We start from the raw sequence: 13169 nt of genomic DNA on the forward strand, positions 1-13169 counted from the left end.
CTCAAAAAATAAATCAAATTATTTATCAATCTTTCTTGATTATACTATATGTGTTTCTTCATCCTTTGCAAAGATCAAAGAAGCAGCAACATGGTCAACAAAACAAAAGAACTTAAAACATAACATTGGTAAAACTACAATTCATCTGTAAAGAGAAAAAGGAAAACCCATCACTGTGCATATTGGGAAATATCATGTGTAAGATGAATAGAAGTTCCACTGAAAACATAACAGAGGTAAAATTACAATTCATCTTTCCACTCACCATCAAATCCTTGTTTCACTTGTTCCTGTAACATAACCACATAAACTTTTCAATTATTCATCAATTCTATAGCAGATTTGAAAATCAGGAAATGCAAGTAACAGAACTATTCAAATTAAAAGAAGACAAACCTCCGTAGTTTTGAGTAAAGCCAGAAGTGCAGTGCACAACTGCAATAACAGCCTTTCCAACCATATCTACCATATTTTCCCATAATTATAGTAAAATACATCGCATATTTCTTACATATTTGTAAATACATTGCATCTGCCAGCCAATTATAAGGGTCTCAAATTAATTTAAATTTGTAGGCAATTAAGGTCAAATGAACAGATACTAATTTTTTCATAGGCCCTATACATACATATAATTGCTTGTAGAGAAGATTGTCTTTAAGTTGATTCTTCTTTTGCTTTTATTTCTTTGTCAAACATCACATACTTTGTTACGAAAAAGCAACTCCTTTTGTAAGTCACTACCTCAATCCGGCACTAACCAGGACTTCATTCATCCATGAACAAGATGGGAAGGAAAATCATTGGAGTGTCCATGCTTGGAAAACATAACAATGATAGCATATTCAAGGCATAACATAAAAGGATTATATAACGAATTTGTAGTATAATTTGCATTTAGGGTCATCAAGGCAAATTATATATAATGAATCTGTAGTATAATTTGCATTTAGGGTCATCGAGGCAAATTATACCATCTCTTTGCATAGTTAATAAAGAGTCCATATTACAATTGTATTTTGGGATATCATGTCCCCCAGCATAGCATCCCAATTTATATTATGAACAAAGAATTCATACTACAATTTGCATTGAAGACCACCAATGACTCAAGTATACAATCCCAATTTTGCACTAAAGATTGAGAATTTAAATTGTAATTGCATTTCCGGTAATTTTGCAAATTAGGGTCGCATCTGAATTCAAAACCATAGGCAACTAGTGTCAAACATATCATCCAGTATCATATTATGAATTAAGCATTCACCTTGCCAGCAACGTTCAATCTCGCAGTCCAAAACAACCACCAGGGTTTCTATAGCCACTTAAATTTAGTTTCATCAAGATCCTTGAGTGAAATCATAAAAGCATACCATCTATTTTTAATATTATGAATAAAGAATTCATACGACCAAGTATATAATTTCGATCCAACCATCCATCCATTATGAATAAAGAATTCATGTTGCAGTTGCATTTAGGACCATCAACCAATTAGGATTTAACTCATCCATACTCCAGATTGTAGGCAACATGAGACAAACATACTAATCTCTTTTATTATGTGTACCAATTATAAAGGGTCAGAATGGGCACTCAAAAAATAAATCATTATTTATCAATCTTTCTTGATTATGTTATTTGTATGTTTCTTCATCCGTTGCAAAAAAATCAACAGAAGCAACATGGTAAAAAACAAGAACTCAAATATTAAAAATGTAGAGAAAAGAAAGAAAGGTGTGGCACTGATAAAGGATTGGAAAGCCATAGAATAAATCAAATTTCATGTCTTTCTCACATTTCATTATCAGATACTAACAAGTTCAAGAAAATTAAGGAAAAGAAAGAAATGAAATTTCATCACTTTCTCACCTTTCTTTATCAGCTGAAGTTCAAGAAAACCACAACGTTATTAGATTCTAAGAAATCACCTCAAGATTTATAGGAATTCATGCAAAAGATTGAAAATTAAGAAAGAGAAAAGAGATAGATGTGGCAGTGATAAAAGGGTTGGAAACACCACCTCTCATTCTCTACTTCGTGTTTCATTATTAGCTTAAGCAGCTTAAGTAATTTCAAGAAAATTAATGTGACTATCACAGAGTAAGAAATTGCGTCAAGATTTGAAGATAGAAAACTGAGAGAAAAGAGAGACATGTTTCTTGCAGGAGACTGAGAATTGAGAACTGAGATAGTATATAACACCACCTCTCTCGTTCGCTCTATCTGTCTCTCTGTCCCTCGCAAGTTCTGTCCCTTCTCTCGCAAGTTCTCTCTCCGTAGTCATGTTTGTAGAACAACTTATGTAACAATGTCGAATAAAGATGTCTTTATATAACAATAGAACACCGACCTATGCACTGTTGTAAATCAAATATGCTTAATGGGCCTTGTTCTTAAAAAAAATAAAATCCTAATAATACGTATTTTATATTCTTTTTTTTATTTTTTTGTATTCCATGTGACACTTTTATTCAAATGGATTTCTTCTTCTTTCAATACTTTTGAATTTTCCCATTTTTAATAATCAACTTATTAATAAAATATATTTACAGAAAACGTTTGAATAAAATTAAAATTAGAAAATTGAGTCCTGAAAGTGAATAAAAAAATTAATTGGTACTTACAAAAACTCCCAATAAAATCTAAGTTAATTATAAACTTTTTTCCATTTACCAATACCTTGACAACTAATTTTTACAAATATGTTCAACTCATTAGTGACAAGTTTCTCTAATTTTTAAACTTATAGTTTTAAATTTTAATTTTAATTATTCTACCTAATATATTTTTTAAAATTAAGTAATTCAATATTTAACTAATTTTAGTATTAACTAAAGTTGATGTTTATTTCCCAAATTGTTTCTTCTTTGGAAAAGAAGTTCATAACCCGTAGACCTTCTACCTCCACGCGGCATTGCTTTGTCAGGCTTTTACCCATTGCGGAAATTCCCCACTGCTGCCTCCTCAATAAAAATAAATTTTCTTCGAATATTTAAAATTTTGTAACTTTGAAAAAATTGCATGTGTATCATATTTATTTTTTCCTTTTTATTAAAGAATTTGTATTGGAAATAAAAACTTAATTTTAAGTTTTGTAGGCTCAACCCTTAAAAACCAAAAGAACATTGATATATCTTTCAATATAATTAACTTACAAGTCATAAATACGAATGGTGGAAAATATTTAAAGCTCTGCTTAGAGATATATTTTTTCTCGTAATGGTACTACATTTCTTTATTTTTCTTGTTTTATTTTATATAAACTCATTTTGTTATTATATAATTACTTATATTCGAACAATTAGGGATATATGATGAAATTATGATAAGTATGTAAATAGAAGTAGTGATTATGAATTTTGTTGGGTGATTATAAAGAGTATGACAATGGTCAAACTTATGGGACATATCAATGGATGTACTTGGAGGCCAAATCAATATTGGATGTACTTGGAGGCCAAATCAATATTGGATGTACTTGGGTACAGATCAATATTGGATATACTTGGGGGACAGATCAATATTGGATGTATTTGGAGGACAGATCAATATTGGATGTATTTGGGGACAGATCAATATTGGATGTACTTGGGGGACAGATTTAACATTTGATATTAAATTAACTAGACAGTGTAGTGGATAATTTTTTTTTGTGTCTACTCTCATTATTGTTGGGTAAGGAACTAATAATTTTTGGAGTGTGTGACTGTCCTTCTTAATAAGTGTTTGTTCTTAGAAATCGAACTTTTAACATTTTGGTTATTTTATATATATAGTAGATCCTTACACCAGTAGATTAACATTTTGTTGGTGGATAAACTTTAAAAACATGTAAATTTACTTGATGTATGAATTAATATTCCTATAAAATAAGTGAAAATGTAAGGCCTCCTCAATAGTACAAGTTATACAATAGTATTTCGAATTAATCATCTAATGTTATTTATGACAGAAGTATATAATATAAATTTGATGGAAAATTTTATTGCATGATACAAGGTTGTACATTGTTGATTGGAAAAATAATAAGAAAAATATTAATTCTTTACCTAAAAAGGTGAGAGGATATATTGGTAATACAAAAAAAGAAAGGAATATTTATATACAATTAATGTAAACATTTATACAAAGTACTAACAATACATTGATATAATAATGTAAGACCCTATTGGATCCTTAATGTTGAGAGTTCGATTTCTGATAGCGACACTTATTGGGAGAGACAATCATGAACCCCGAAATGGATTAGTTTCTTACCAAAAAATATGAGAGGTATCTTTGATAGTATCAAAAAAAATATTTATACACAGTTACTATATCATCTACCATTTATTTAAATAGTCAATAGTTATTAAATATGAATAATGAATAATATATAAAACTCAAATGCATATATTATTTTTCATCAAAGAATGTCCATGTAAAATAAATGATAATGTTACACAAAATAAGCGGACGAACTAAACATGATAAGTGTAATATTGGGTAGCATTTATGGTGAAAAATGATAAAATCTAGTCCTAACAAATTTGAGCTAGCAATTTAATTATTTGATTTATATATTCAACAACTTATATATTGGAATCAAACAAATGTTGTAAAAATAGGTTCTCATTGGTAGGATCAGTAAATTGGTCCATATATTAGTACTGTATAATAATTATATCGGTCATGCAATTATACGAATTAAAAATAGTCATATCAGTATGTTTTCAATTGAACTAAGCAGTCATACCAACCATTTTTTATTTAAAATTAAGTTTTTAATAAAAATAAAAAAATATATTATTTTCTTATTGATTTTTCAACATTAATGTGAATATATTATATATGTATCTTTGATTTTGCCGATATACAATTTAATTAGTCAACTATCAATTAAATCATTATATCAGTACATTAACCAGTTTGATGATTGATACGATATTAATAATAGTAAAACAAAATTTGTCCCATTAATAAAACATGAATTATTACACGAACTCATATATCCAAAATCTGATTGTATCAAGCAAATAACATTCAAAAGTTGTGACAATTAATATTATTAGAAGAAAAAATCATATAATTGAACCAACACACAATAGTTGAATTGAAAAATGTTGTCTCGTAGAGTAAAATTATACGTTATATATATTTCATTTGGTAAAATGTTGAAGAGAAAAAAATGGCTCAAATATGTTGGTGAGGACATACTAGTACAAAAGCCACTAAAATTAACATATCACCAATAATTTAGTATATCAAATTAATTTTCTAATCTATTGACCTTGCTAGTTGCCACATTTACATATTGCCAAAATTATTTTCTTGGAAAGAAAGAGTGTCAAAATTTTCAACTTCACAAATCAAAAACCAATTGGGTGGCAGAATATAACTATGAATTATACTAAAGTTTCCAATGTAAAAACTAGAAAGAAATCAGTCTTTTATTATAATTGTGAATTATACTAAAGTTTTAAGAAATACTTCTCCATGATTATCTCAAATAAAATAATTCATATTATTTAATCATATTAATTTTAAAATATTGAAAGAAGAAGAAATGAATTTGACTAAAATTGACATAAGGAATACAAAATATTAAAAGCAACATAAACTTTGTATTAAGAAGAGGAATAAAAAAAGGAAATTCTAAATTAGGTATTAGAACTTTTATTTTTTTATCATTATTAAGGCCCATTAAGAATTTACAATGTCAGTTAGTGTCCAAAAATTTACATAGTCGGTGGCTCCTAAATTGCTATAAATAAGATTTATAGTCAATGTTGTTTCTATTAATGAAACATGTGAAAAGTTTCTGTGTGAGAGAGAGAGGGAGATTGATTTATTGATGCCACGTCTATCTCTGTTTCTTTCTCAATTTTCAATCTTCTGCATGAAAGAGCCAGAGTGAGAGAGAGAGAGAGAGAGTTGGTTCGCCTTTTCGATATTCTGCAAGAGAAACCATCTCTTTTCTCTCTCAAGTTTCAATCTAATGCATGACACCCGTCTCTCTTCTCTCTTCGCAATTTTGAATCTTCTGCAAGAAAAAATCCATCTCTCTTTTCTCTCAATTTCAATCTCTTGCATTTTTCAATCTTCTGCAAAACCCTAAAAAATTACAATATCGCAATATCTTGAAATTATTTGATGTTGCTTAAGCTATTAATGAAACATGAGACAAAGAGAGGGGGTTTTGATTTATCTGTGGCGTTTCTGAATTCCGACTCTTTTATCGATGCCACGTCTAGCTCTTCTTCTCTCAATTTTCAATCTTCTGCATGAATTCCTAAAATTCTCGAGGCAAATTCTTAGTATATGATAATAATGGGATTTTCTTGATCTTGAGCTGATAATCTCTCTCTCGAGAGAGATGAAATTAGATTTATTCATCAGTGCCGAACCTTTCTTTCTTTTCTCTAATTTTTAATAATTGAGTTCTTTTGTTTTGTTGTTGCTATTGATTTTTGGAACTGATGAAGAAACACACAAATAGTATAATAAAAAAGATTGATAAATAATTTGATTTATTTTTTGAGTGCCCTTTCCGACCCTTTATTGTTGGTAAACACGATGAAAAGAGGCTAGTATGTCTGACTCTTGTTGCCTACAATTTGGAATATGGATGAGTTAATTGGTTGATTTAGTCACTCGACCCATGGCAAACAGTGTTGAGGTCAGACATGAAATTTCTCACCCAACTGCTGGTATTAGTTCAAATGTCATTGGCCCTGGATCTTCAAAAACCCAGATTCTTTCTCAAAGTATGGAATGTTTGATGAATCATGATATTTTCTTTCTCAAACAGTGTTAAGTTTTTTATATTTTGGATGTGAAAATATATGTTGTCTTTTCATGAATCATGATATCTTTCCCAACCTTGGTGTCAGAACCTGGTTTGCTAGGACCACCCACTCAAGCATCATCATTAATGCAGCCAGTAGGAGGCTCATTGGCACAAGATGATATAAACAGCAAAGTCAAATAATCGGCCTTTTGCTTCTGTTAATGAGTCTAATATAGTAAAGTCTGACAACTGTTCTTAATATCTAAGCTTTTCCAGAGTGTTTGATGAACTAATTTTTTCCTTCAGTGCTGTAAAAGATGGCTTAAAGTATCAGTAATCGGAGTGCCTAAAACCATATTCTATTGATGGACAAAACTTTTGGCTTTGATACTGCAGTTGAAGAAGCACAAAGCAATAAATTCTGCTTACATTGAGATAAATTACTTAATATGTTGTATCAATTGACTAGATCCAGTCATGCTTTTTTACTTGGTAGATATTAAAATATTTGCTTCTCTTCCCTAATATCATGGAATTGGGATTGTGATATTGATGGGCCGTAGCAGTGGATTCATAGCAATGCATGCTGCCTTAACTAGTGGACAGATTAACATATGTCTAATTCCTGAGGTAAATATGATAAAAAATGCTCTTCTTTTTTTGTCACATTCATAAACTAATACTAAATTTTTTTGTTTCAAAGATTCCTTTCAATTTATACTGACCTCATGGAGTTTTGAGTCATCTCAAATACCTTATTGAAACAATGGGATTGGCTGTAGTATGCGTGGCAGAGGGAGCTGAACAGGTACTTTATATTTTCTAATCATTTTCACATATAATAAATCAACAATACTTGCTTTAATAAATTTTTACTCTTATGCTTATGGCTTGGCAGACAAACACTAAAATAAGTATTACTGAAATATATGTTTTTGATGCAGGATTTACTTCAAAAGAATAATGCTACCAATGCTTCAGGGAATAATATATTAGGAGACATTGGTGTATATATTCAACAAGAGGTTAGTCATAACTTGTTTATAGTGCCTATAATAATCCAAATGGATTGATATTGGGCGGAAAATGGGTAAATGTTGTTGGGTCTTTATTTTTTAATAAGTTAAATGCCAAATCAAATATGAAGGTAGAAATATAAGTTGGCTAGAACTAACATGAAAGAAAGGGACACCTGTGGAATAGCTCTTCTATTATTTCTCCGCAGACTTAACTAATAGATGTTTAAAATTATTAGTCTATGGCTATCATTTGTGTACCGACTATTATGTCAGTTTTACTTGTGGTCTTGGTCTTAATATCAAAACTGGAAGTTTATCTTGTAAATATTCATATTGAATTTGAATCACTTCGAAGTGATTCTGAAAAAGGAAGGGGGTTTTAGTTGCCCGTGAAACACTGGCACAATGCAGCAGTTTAATATATTTCCAGTTTCCTATAGCTTTGCCAAGCCTGGATTTTATCGGCCTGCTATTGATTGTAGTTCAGACTTCATACAATGTAATCTTTGACCAGATTGATTGTCACACTTTATGGTGAAAGTGATGTTTGCGTCTATTTTCTTGAACTCCTTGAATTCATATCTTTTCACTTTAGTTATTTTTGGTTAATTACCTTTTTTGGTTCATAGTTCTAGAAAATATTTAATGCTTTTATGATCTCATTCAAGGACATTTAATCTTGATGAATCTAAATTTAAGTGGCTACAGAAACATTGGTGGTTGTTTTGGATTGTGAGAATTAACATTGCTTGCAAGATGGATGCTTAATTATATTATGATGTTAGATGATAAGTTTTGACCCTAGTTGCCTATGATTTCGAACTCAGATGCGACCCTAATTTGCAAAATGACCCGAAATACAATTACAATTTAAATTCTAAAGTCATAGTGTAAAATTGGGATCGTATACTTGAGTCATTGGTGGCCTTCAATACATTTGTAGTATGAGTTCTTGGTTCATGATATGAATTGGGATGCTGTGCTTAGGGCCATTATGTCCCAAAATACAATTTTAATATGGTTCTTTATTAACTATGCAAAAAGAGTTGTGTCTCCATGACCCTAAAAGCAAATTGCACTACATAATCAATATATAAATTCTGAACTGTTAGTATGAGTCTTTAGCTCTATAATTCTCATGTAAAAGTTTACTTTCAGGTTTGATACCACATTGGACAATGCAGTTCCAACGGTCATCATGAAGAGGCGTGTCAAGGGCCTTGCAGCTCTTAAGGTAATATTGGAATGATATGCCAATAACACCCTTGACCATTCCTTTTCATGTATTCATATGCTATGGCTCTATGGGTAGAACCCTTTTATGGATCACTCGAGGTCGTTGTTATAGAGGGTTGGACTAGTTCACAAGAACATTACTCCAGAAAAGATATTTGTGCAGAGAAAATTCCATAATTTGGTTTTGTATACAGCACCACAACCATAAACAATCTTCAAGCAAATGAAACTTGGAAATTGTTATATTAATAAATATTAATTCTTTATTCATAACACTAAATGCATTGCTGATGTTCCTCATTGTTTCGATGCTGTGATGTGGATTTCCAAGGTTTCACTGATCTGTGGTTTCACTGCTTTGACCACTATTCCTGCTGTTAACTACTTTGATAGGTTTATCACCAGCCTAATATACATAAGTCTCAACTTAATGCTCCAGCTCCTGGAAAATAGAGGATATGGGAATACCAGAACATGGTCAGCTCGTGCTTGGGACAAAAGTAGGTTAAGAAGCTTTAATTTGGTAATGCTTGTAATGATGAGGTTATAAAGTAGGCCTTAATTTGGAACTAAGTGACTTTGGCTTTTTCCTTTTCAAATCTTCTCTTTATAGTGAAAGATATTGGAAGTAAATATGGTGGGCATCTGAATGTGTGGGACACCAATCCTGTGAACCCAACTACACCTATTAGTCATTGACCTTGGGTGGTGAGGATAGTATAATTATGGGAAGATACTTGGCATGGAAATGGTGCTACTCCTCGTAATTTCCCTTGTTTGTCCTTTTAATGTAACATTTTAACCTTGACATGCAACTCTCTAGGTCATGGATTTACCGAATGTGTCACACTTTAAGCTTAAATATTTCTTGCAATATTTTATTTTCTTTAAAGGGATATTCTCATTATATGAACTAATAACCTTAGAGACTTATAACCATAGATCTTATTGAGTTACCACTAATACATCCCTTGAAACTGAGGGTGGATGATCTAGAAGAATAGTGAACAACTTTGAGACGCTTATTGAAAGAAATCTTGAAGTAAATAGAGACTTAATGAGTGTATCAATTGTTTGATACTTAGTTGATATATGTTTCACTTGTAGGAGCTTTAATTGTATCCACTTTTAACAAAGAATAGATTTGACTCAATATGTATGGTCCCATGATGAAGAACTGTGTTGGGAGCCACTATCATAGTAAGATTGTCACACCAAAGGAGCTTGATAGGGAAAATTTAGTTCATAATAAAGTAAGTATTTAACTCTTCATTTCTTAAGATGTAGGTCATACTCTTATATTTAGCTTTGGTGCTTCATTTGGATGTATTTGTTGTTTCTTGGATTTTCATGTTATAATGTCATAATCGATTAATAAGTAGTGACCTGAGATAGATATTCTGTTGGTCCTTAATAAGTTCTATTTTGTAGTCCGTTGTCTTGTTTTGATTATATGTTAGAAAGCATCAAACACAAAATGAGACTCATATTCTACTAGATTTCGTCATGTTAAACATGTCTATCAAACATTAATAAAGTGCAGGTGTTTGTTGATATTGTTCAATTGATATGACATATTGCATGTTTTCTTTTTTTGGTAGATTGGCCTTTGTCTGTGGAGTGTTTTGTGGTTTTGAATTTGATATTAGGTGAGGGAATCGAGGTTTGTGTTTGAAGCAAAGTCTATACAGAGAATGGAACTTCTAGTGTTGTCCACTTTAAAATGGATGAATCCTGTGACCTCAAATTCCTTTTTTGAACACTTTGTGATAAGGTTTGGTCGCATTGGGAGTTTCATCGGTGATCTGAAAGAGTTCTTCTCTCTGTTATTGCAGGTAAGAAATATGTGATCTATTTATTATAATTACTGGAAAATATGGTAGATGCAGTTGGAAAGGCCGTTATTGCAGTTGTGAACTGCAATTTAAAACCATATAAATATGGACATTCTCACATTTATATCAGAATCAGGTTACTAAGATTACTGATAGATTCCACCGCGGCAATTGTTTCCAGATTCTAGGGTTATGAGTTTTCTTCCTTCAACACTGGCTGCTGTTATTAGAGAGGTGGTTCCAGTTAATGCAATGGAATGCAGAACTCAACTTCTGGCTTTTACTCAAAACTACCAAGGTTTGACTTCTTTTAATTTGAATAGTTCTGTTGCATTTCCTGATTTTCAAATCTGCTATAGAATTGATAAATAATTGAAAAGCTTATGTGATTATCTTACAGGAACAAGTGAACGAGAGTTACAAACTCATACTGAAACTATTACTTTGCCATGAAGGCATTCATAATCTTGGGCAGAAGCGCAAATGCTTATCTGGACCAACTAACTCGGGTGGTGGTGTCATGGATGCATCGTTCAGTTATGACAGCTCAAATGATTCTTGGACTTGTGGCATCATCAGTCTCAGTTGAGCTAGTGTTTAAGAGGAGCAAAGGTCAGGAGTCAGGACCACTGGACCAGAACATGCTAATTGCTCGGGTTTCTTTTGATGTTCTGAATAGTCCTAGTTGATAAGTTATCTTATATTATTCGAACATTTTAAGTGTTATGCTATTAAGATGAAATGTATTATATTCTTAGTTTCATTATAAAAGTTTCATACCTTTGCTGGCCAAGCATTTGGAAATCAACAAAGCAAAGGAAGTCCACTCCTCCTCCACTTTGTTGTGTGAGTGGAACAAGGATTTGATGGTGAGTGGAAAGATGAATTGTAGTCTTACCTCTGTTATGTTTTCAGTGGAACTTCTATTCATCTTACACATGATATTTCGCAATATGCACAGTGACGGGTTTTCCTCTGTTTCTTTACAGATGAACAAAGATGGGTAAAATGTCTATACTCTATAGTGACACAATAGATAAATATAGATTGAGGAGATATTCGTAGTTTCTTCCATCAATGCATATTATTGTGTCACTGGAATGTTTGAAGATTGAAGAGACCCCTAGATGGGAGGGGGGAGTTGTCAGTTGACAGTAACTGGAATGAGCCTCCATTATTTTGTAGAAAGATATAATAGCAATATTGTTCAGTCTTCACTTCTGTCCTCAAATCTCACCCATTATATACACTCCATAGTTTTCCCGTACTTTTCTTGTTGGCAGAAATCTCATGGTGAGCCTCCCAATGAACTTATATATATAAATATTAAATATATATATATATAAATAATATGTTCATATTCAACACTATATATTGCGTATATAAAAACTCAATTGAAATACAATTGAAGATTTATAAAATTGTGGACTTTGCATGTAGTGGTTTTGTACCCTTGCTAGCTAAGAAATGTATGGATTTTGGTGTTATTGTGTGTAGGTAAAGTGTTCGTGTACTGGCTTGGGACGGATCCATTTTTATATACCTCTCTCAGACAATGACACTAAATATATTGTGTGTTGTTCTAATGATGATCATTTTTGCAATAACAGGCTTGACAACTTCATGAAGAAGGGAAGCTATTGGAGGAGGAAGTAATTAGGTACATGAAGATAGCTTTCTTCTGCACACAAGCAGCAGCAAGCAGAAGACCACTTATGTTATCGAAGAAAACCCGGCTCAATGAGAAGCAACTTACAGCTTCAGGCAGAAGACCACTTAAATTATTAGATGTTGCTACATTGAGAAGGTGAAGAGTATCACTGTTTATATTTTGATAAAACACAAGCCAAAAACAGGAAAATCTTCACCTGAGAAATTGGAAGATGTAAAAAGGACAAAAAAGATATTGAGATAAACATTAGAAGGAAGAAATATGTAGGGAGCTTTGCCAAGCCTGAATTTTATAAGCCTGATATTAATTGTAGTTCAGACTTCATACAATGTCATCTAAGACCAAATTGATTGTCACACTTTATGGTGAAAGTGATGTTTGCATCTATTTTCCTTGCACTCCTTAAATTCATATTTTTTCACTTTAGTTATTTATGGTTAATTACCTTTTCTGGTTCATAGTTCTAGAAAATCTTCAATGCATATCAAAATTGACGGCGTCTTTTGTCGGTGTCCTGGTATCTCTCTTTCTCAAAGAAACGTTTTGTTGTTTATATTTACTTATCTAATTTTCATGTTATTTCTACTTATTTATTTATTTTGCAGATGCTAATTCTAAGAATTCCTGTAAGTTAA

The 13169-nt window shown here is 31.5% G+C and overlaps 2 long non-coding RNA genes and 1 pseudogene across 2 annotated transcripts; all 3 read left to right on the forward strand.

Moving 5' to 3' along the window:
* Window positions 6458-9221, forward strand: LOC109349354. The gene is made up of 5 exons (XR_002107962.1): window positions 6458-6749; window positions 6876-7402; window positions 7476-7580; window positions 7717-7797; window positions 8950-9221. It is a non-coding gene; the product is annotated as an uncharacterized LOC109349354 (long non-coding RNA).
* Window positions 9344-11482, forward strand: LOC109350410 (annotated as a pseudogene).
* On the forward strand, window positions 11484-12457 carry LOC109349352. Its single transcript, XR_002107961.1, has 3 exons — window positions 11484-11731; window positions 11852-12155; window positions 12360-12457. It is a non-coding gene; the product is annotated as an uncharacterized LOC109349352 (long non-coding RNA).

The sequence above is a fragment of the Lupinus angustifolius genome, chromosome LG06, assembly GCF_001865875.1.
Source record: "Lupinus angustifolius cultivar Tanjil chromosome LG06, LupAngTanjil_v1.0, whole genome shotgun sequence".
In the NCBI taxonomy this organism is placed as follows: domain Eukaryota; kingdom Viridiplantae; phylum Streptophyta; class Magnoliopsida; order Fabales; family Fabaceae; genus Lupinus; species Lupinus angustifolius.